Source organism: Citrus sinensis, chromosome 2, assembly GCF_022201045.2.
Source record: "Citrus sinensis cultivar Valencia sweet orange chromosome 2, DVS_A1.0, whole genome shotgun sequence".
Lineage (NCBI taxonomy): Eukaryota > Viridiplantae > Streptophyta > Magnoliopsida > Sapindales > Rutaceae > Citrus > Citrus sinensis.
In genome coordinates, this window is record NC_068557.1 from 14038361 (window position 1) to 14045577 (window position 7217).

A 7217-nucleotide genomic window follows, 5' to 3' on the forward strand; every position below is an offset into this window, starting at 1 on the left:
TGCATTATTGGTCGGAGGGAAGTATCTCATTAAAAGTTTATCAGCCAAGTCATTCCATATGGTGATAGAATCTAATAGTAGAGAATTCAACCATGCTCTTGCTCGATCTCTCAAAGAAATGAGAAAAGTCTGAGCCTTAATGCTTCCTGTGATGCTCCAGCAATCTTGAAAGTATCATTCACTTCCAAAACTAGTTTAAGATGTAGATGAGGATCTTCTTATGGCAGTCCATTAAATTGCCCCACTGTTTGTAGCATCTGACACATCACTAATCTAAACTCAAAATTTTCAGGTATAACTATTCCAGGATGCATGACTTGAAGGGTCGACACGGCATAGTCTTTAATGGCTCTATCTCTATCGTCTGCCATGTATATGATGTTGTTTCCTGGTTGTCCTTGATCATTTTTTCCATTCTGACCTTCTCGACCATTAACTGGTTGTATTTCTTCAAGAGGTGTCAAGTTTTCCACATCTTTTAAGCCATCTGTTGAGTGCTAGAAAATGTATATTTATAAAGGAGAAACTTGCCATTTTATACTCCAAGTCTCACTAACATCCCTACTTTTATGTATTTAAGTCTCTTGTGATTTAATTATGTGTGTTGTATTATAATTAAGTATTTTATGTATTTTAGAGGCATCATGATCATTTTATAATGAACGAGAGATCAGATAGCAAAACAAACATCACTTTTGAACTTAGGACAATCGAAAACCTTAGGATAAGCATAAAAGGAAAATGACATTGTTCACATGTATGATACTGTCCATGTTACTGTTCACGACACTATTCACATATACGGAACGATGACATGACATTGACTGATGAAGTGTCACAATCCTATTGGAGTAAAATTCTTATGTACTGTTGATTGGTGACGTGGCAGCATGTTAGTGGACTAAAACTCATGCGTACAGTACATGCATATACACAGAATTATTTAAAACCAAACTGCGTCACTATTTAAGCCGCCTCACTGTTGATACCAAGTTATTATTCAAACCACGTGGTCAAACCGCGTACTGTTAACACGTGGCGTAATCCTGAGCATCTAAATTATTTTTAATCGGATGACCATGATTTATTCAGTGTATCTATAAAAAGGGGCTCCCCCTAATTTGACACCCCTAAATTCATTTTTTAGCTCCATTTTCTGTAATTCCTTCCCCATCTTGTATTTTCTACGTATTTTAATAAATTTCTATTTTACCCCTAGTTCAATTATGAGTAGCTAATTTTCTTTCAAACTTGGGTTGAAGGTGAAGTCTCAACATGTTCCATGAGCTTTATTTAGTAATTTTACTTTCTCTTCCCCTCTGATTTTTGTGGATGTTTTGACTTCTTATCGATAGATAGTAATAATCTTGTCTAGATACCGCACTGGCTCAATCGACGGCCTTGTGCAAGGTTATTACTATTTAGCACGATAAGCCCTTAGCACCATATTGATTAGAGTATGGTTCATGAGGAGTGGAAACCCTCCTCATGATTTAATTGACACTAATAAGGAAAATTAAGCCCATGGTGCATGTTGATGCAGATCCAAATACCCAAGCGCTTCATTTTAATAGATTTCACTTCAAGTTATTTCTGCCATTTTAATTTAACTTTTAAGATAATTTAAATCAATTCCACCACAAATCCAATCACCCACTTAGAAAATTAACTCCACATATAATTAAAATCCACCTCCTCGTGGGATCGACACTCGTCACCATTGATTTATTCTACAATAGATTCGTGCACTTGCGAGTTCAATAAAATTTGCACAATAAGTTTTTAGCGCCGTTGCCGGGGAGGTAAGTTATTTTAATTCATAAAACTAATTTTTGTAAATAATTTTATTTTTTTGTTATTTTCATGTAATTTTTCTTATGAAATAAAAAAAAAAGTGAATCTACATTTTGAGGTAAGGATTTCTTTTCTTTTTCTCTTCTTTAAAATTTTATAATTTAATTTTCAAGTTGTTTTTCTTTTATCTTTTTAACTTATTTTAATTTTAGTTAATTTATTTCACGTATTGTTTTAGTGTGTTCTCATAGTAAGGTTGTAACAGCGTGATAAAGTTAGTATTGTAATTTCTCCTTTTTCTTTATTTTTATTAGTTTTATTATCATTTTTTGTATTTATTGCATGCATGGTCGAAGGTCACAATTACCTAATCTTGAGCCCATGGAGTTTGAACTTGAAAACATACTTCACACACACAAACACATTGCAATAAAAAATAAAATAAAAATGGATTTGCAACAACAACAATAATCACCAGAGAGGCCATTTAAGGACTTCTTCATTCCCTTAGCTAATTTGTGCACATCATGTATAAGATACCCAAATGTAGTTGTTAGGAGTTTTGAGTTAAAACCTAGTGCGCTAAATTATCTCCCAACATTCTATGGCCTAGAAAATGAGGACCAATATAATCATTTGAATGATTTTCATGTTATTTGTCAAACTTTTAAATATGAGATTTTTTTAGACGATGATGTTAAACTTAGATTATTCTCATTTTCTTTAAAGGATAGAACTCGTTCATGGTTCAATACATTGTCTGCTGATAACTCTATGAAATGAGAGTTATTACGACAATTCTAGACTTAAATCAATACCACTTAGAGAGTAAATGATGTGTTTTTATTATATTTTGGTTATAGTTTACATAAACATCCATTTTAGTTGAGTCTTGATAAGTTTTACTTGATTTAAAGTAATTTGTGCTCAAAACATGTGCATAATTGTAGGTTTTTAGAAGTTCATAATTCATGAAGGGATGCTGAGATATTAGGCTAGCAAGAAGAAGAAAGAATATGGCCATAAAAGAAGTGAAACACAACCGGGAACATTGCAGTGTTATAGCCGTTGCTGGAGCAACCATTGCTGTAGCAATCCTGGAACACAGAGGGAGAAAACTTAGCGGGTTAGCTATAGAATTGCGATCTGCAGTTTTTTAATTTGACTCATGTATGCTCGAGGCTTTTGTTTACCCTAGTTTTCAGTTATAAAAGGAAGTGCACGTCACATAAAAATGGCGGCAAGGATTTATCTTTGGAAAAATTGGAGAGAAAAAGAAGAAGAAGATCAGATCTCAAGGGAACCAAGGCCGCATCATTGAAGAATTCAGCAGAGTTATTTGGATTCACTATCTATCGTTCTTCACTTATTCTTTCTTCACTCTTTGATTAAACCAATGTATTTCGTGACCAATATGTTGTTGTTTGTTTTTCTCTTTCAAAATATGAACTAAACTTGATTGTAGTTGAGTGACAAATGATCCACTGGGTTCTTGACCGTTCTTATGAGTTGTTATGTCACTGCTGTAGCATTTTACTCTAATAGCTATTATTATAACTGTTATTTCGGTTAACCACCCATTTAATGGTTCAAGTTAAGATAGAGCCGCAAAAGGGTATGTCTTAATAGATATTATTAGAGTAATACTTGATCTTAATTTAAGTTTCCTGGATTAAGTTTATCTTGAATCTCATAAGGGCCATACTTGAAGTTAAGATTTGTGATAACTTAGACATACTTACTCACCTTATAGAGTGGAGAGAATGGATGTTCATAATGCCATGCCATAGGTGGAATAGCAACTAGTCATTGCTAAGATACTTACAGGTATGAGAATTCCAATATGCGATAGTTGATGATGCAAAATAAAGTCTGCCCAACTGGTGTTAACTTGATGAAAAGCAGTCAGCCCATAAAGAGAGTTTGATCATTCACCTACCTTATTCTCATTTGACTCTTTGACACATTTTTATTTAATTTATTTCATTACTGCATTGTTTCATTTTATTCTCTCACAATTATCAATTTCAATAGTAACCAACTTTACATTTGTTCCTCTCGGAATCAAGGTAGATTTCACTATTGTGATTGCTGTAGCATTTCTAGTAACATTAATCCTTGTGGAGACGAACTTAATTATTCATCACTTTATTACTTGTTGTGTACAGTTGCACATTGGCATCAATAACATTTGATTAAAAAAATAACTTATTTGTAGAAAAATTTCAGAGTTTATCCAGAGAGAAGACGAACAGTTTTTCGAAGCATGGGAGCGATTCAATGGGCTGCTCTTGAAGTGGCCACATCATGGGTACGAGAAATGGCACCAATGTCAATACGTTTTGGAGGGATTAATGTCGCATGTGCAAGAATGGCTAATAAAAACAAGTACAAGAGAGCTAATGTCAAAAAGTGCATTAGAGATTTGGGATTTCTTTCCCAACAAATAACATCGTTAACGACTGCTAAATCAACAGAACCACATGACCATGACTTATATTCAGATCAAGTCAATGCCATAAGTGTAATGAGAAAACCATCAAATTACAACCCATACTCCAACACATATAACCCTGCATGGAGAGACCACCCCAATTTTTCATGATCTCAAGGATTCCAATAGAATGGACCAACATCTCCAGCTCCACCAATGCAACCAATTCCTCAAATTCCTCAAGCCTCTTGGCCACCATTTGGACCATACAATCAGAACCAGAATTAATCTCAACCCAGACCATGGGAGGATGCAATCCAGCATTTCAAGAATCTTACTCACTCCACGATCGAGCAACAGAACCGCATCATTGATGAACTACGAAATAAGATGAGAGTAGACTTCAACTTTCAATCCCAATAAGCTTCAAACCTCGAGAAAATGGTGGGATAACTTGTCTCTTTAGTTCAAACTCTAGCAATGACTATTGAGAAAGGCAAATTCCCAAGCCAACCAGTGTAAATTCTCCTAGACCTTCTTAGACAACTTTAACGTGTAAATTCTCATATCAGAAGACAGATTCAATTTTGTAAAACACATCATATTTGAGATCTACAACCACCAGAGTTAGTATCCCATGTTGAGGCTTCATAAAGACAACTCAGAGACATTAAGGGAGGTATCTATGACATCCAGTTGAAGCTTGAGGTAAAATTCAATAAGGGGACGATTGTAATTGACCATTGTAATTTTCTTTGTGTGTTTTAGTTTGTTACTTTGTTTGTGTGCTTTAGTTTGTTACCCCAGTTAAGTGGCGGATAACTGTACTCCGTGACAATCAAGTTGATTACTTCAGTTTCCCATAATAACTGATATTCTAAGGCGAAGGTATGGATATAAATGAGATTTTAATAAAGCTTCACAATCTATTCCCTTCACTTCCTCAGAATGCCCTCCTTACAATCTACAAAGCTCGGCCCGAACGTATGTGATTGCTTATGAGGAATAACATACCTGTTGACATCCGCTGGTTAATCGAGGCCAAAGTACGATTGGCAATTGAGTTGCCTCCCAAATTTATTGCATACATGCCTGGTTGTGGTAAAGAAAATTATGCAAGAAAACGAAGAGCTCGAAGACTTTATGTTGCTTGTCATAAATGTGCGAGAATGAGATGCGATAAAAAACTATGTTCTTTAGGAATGGTATCTGATAACAGGGAAGATAAAATTCAATTCATTAGGGATGGCTTGAATAAAGAGTCATTAGATGATATATTTTTGTCTCTTCAAATGCATTCTAGTGGATATGTATAAGAAGCAATTCTCCAATTATGGCTATTATTCTAGAAAGAGCGTGCACAATATTGTCTCGGGAATCTGACTATAAACGACCATGTTTGCCAGTTTATAAGAAAATTGGATGGGAAGCCCATCCTCAATCCATAGAGGGCTCTTCCCATCCTCGACCCATAGAGGGCTCTTCCCATCCTCGACTCATAGAGGGCATTCAAGCTGTTTCTGGACGTAAAACTAGAGGAAGATGTGAGCCACAGTCACAACTACTTATAAATATCCTTTTACTTCACTGTTGTTTTATTTCATTGTTGTTTTATCATTTGCATTATTGTCTTTAATAATTTTATTTTATCATTTTTTTCTTTTTACTGTTTCTTTTTTTACTCTCAAGCCGTGTGCTTTACGCGTTAATTGACACAACATGCTCCCTCATACACAGCTGTGACCCACTGTCACCAAGATTCTTAAATATGATTTTTTGTTAAGCACTCACAAATTACTTTTGAGAAGTATTCCAATGGCAGCTATTCTCAATAAACAATTCAAGAAGATTTGTGTGCTTTATGGATTTAACTATGGCAAACATAAAGAGTTCGTTGAGGCAGCATAGATCTTAGTCGAAGCATAGCAGAGAGAAAATTACACTTGATGTATGGAAGAGGTAACCGAGGGTTGTCAAAATTGGTCTCAGAAGCTGCTTTTGTTAGAGGAAACCAAATGTTAAGCATCATCCCAAGAGCCCTAAAACCTTTGGGCAGTTTATCTAACTCACTAACTGGAGAAGAGTTAGTTGTCTTAGGTATGTAAGAAAGAATAATTGAAATGCTTAATCATGCTGATGCTTCTTGATTTTAGGGATTTATAGTCTGAAGTAGAAGCTATATAGGCTAAAAAGATGTAGTGTGCATAAAAAAATAAATAAATAAATTGGTTTGACTAGCATTTTATTTGACTTAAAGATTGTGTTATTTCTAAGCTATGGGCTTATTCCTTTTATGTTGGCGAGAGTGTGTGATAATATTTCTTTATTATTTTCTCTCAATTCACCATTCATTGGAGTGACTATTTCTATTGGGTAATTTTTTTGTGAGAGTGTCACTACTATCGGTGAGCTTTTGGGGTTTGACATGTCATTCTTGAAAGTGGCTTGATTACTATAAGTATGACAAAGTCTGTTGGACTGATTCATGTGGATGGTTGATGTGGATCTGACTGGAAATAATACTTATACTTTTATTTGATTGTTACCATTAGTCTGATTGAATAAACACGATTTTTTTAAAAAAAAATCATTTAGAGTTTAAATTTTATTTTCGCTTAATTTACTAGGGATTAGCAACAAGCTGGTTGGAGGATGTGTTGAGTGCTAGAAAGCATATATTTATAAAGGAGAAAATTACCATTTTACACTCCAAGTCTCATTAACATCCATACTTTTATGTATTTAAGTTTCTTGTGATTTAATTATGCGTGTTGTATTATAATTGAGTATTTTATGGGCATCATGGTCATTTCACAATGAACGAAAGATCAGACAGCAAAACGAACATCACTTTTAAACTCAGGACAATAAAAAAGTTTAGGAGGAGTATAAAAGAAAAAATGGCACTGTTCACATGTACGGTACTATTCACATGTACACGGTACTGTCCATGTTACTATTCACGACACTGTTCACATTACGGAATGAT

General features: G+C 34.6%; 1 non-coding gene across 1 annotated transcript; it reads right to left on the reverse strand.

The window, feature by feature from the left end:
- Positions 1 to 3998: 3998 nt before the first annotated feature.
- LOC112495844 (small nucleolar RNA R71) lies at positions 3999 to 4108 on the reverse strand. The gene has a single exon (XR_003062220.1). It is a non-coding gene; the product is annotated as a small nucleolar RNA R71 (small nucleolar RNA).
- Positions 4109 to 7217: the final 3109 nt, after the last annotated feature.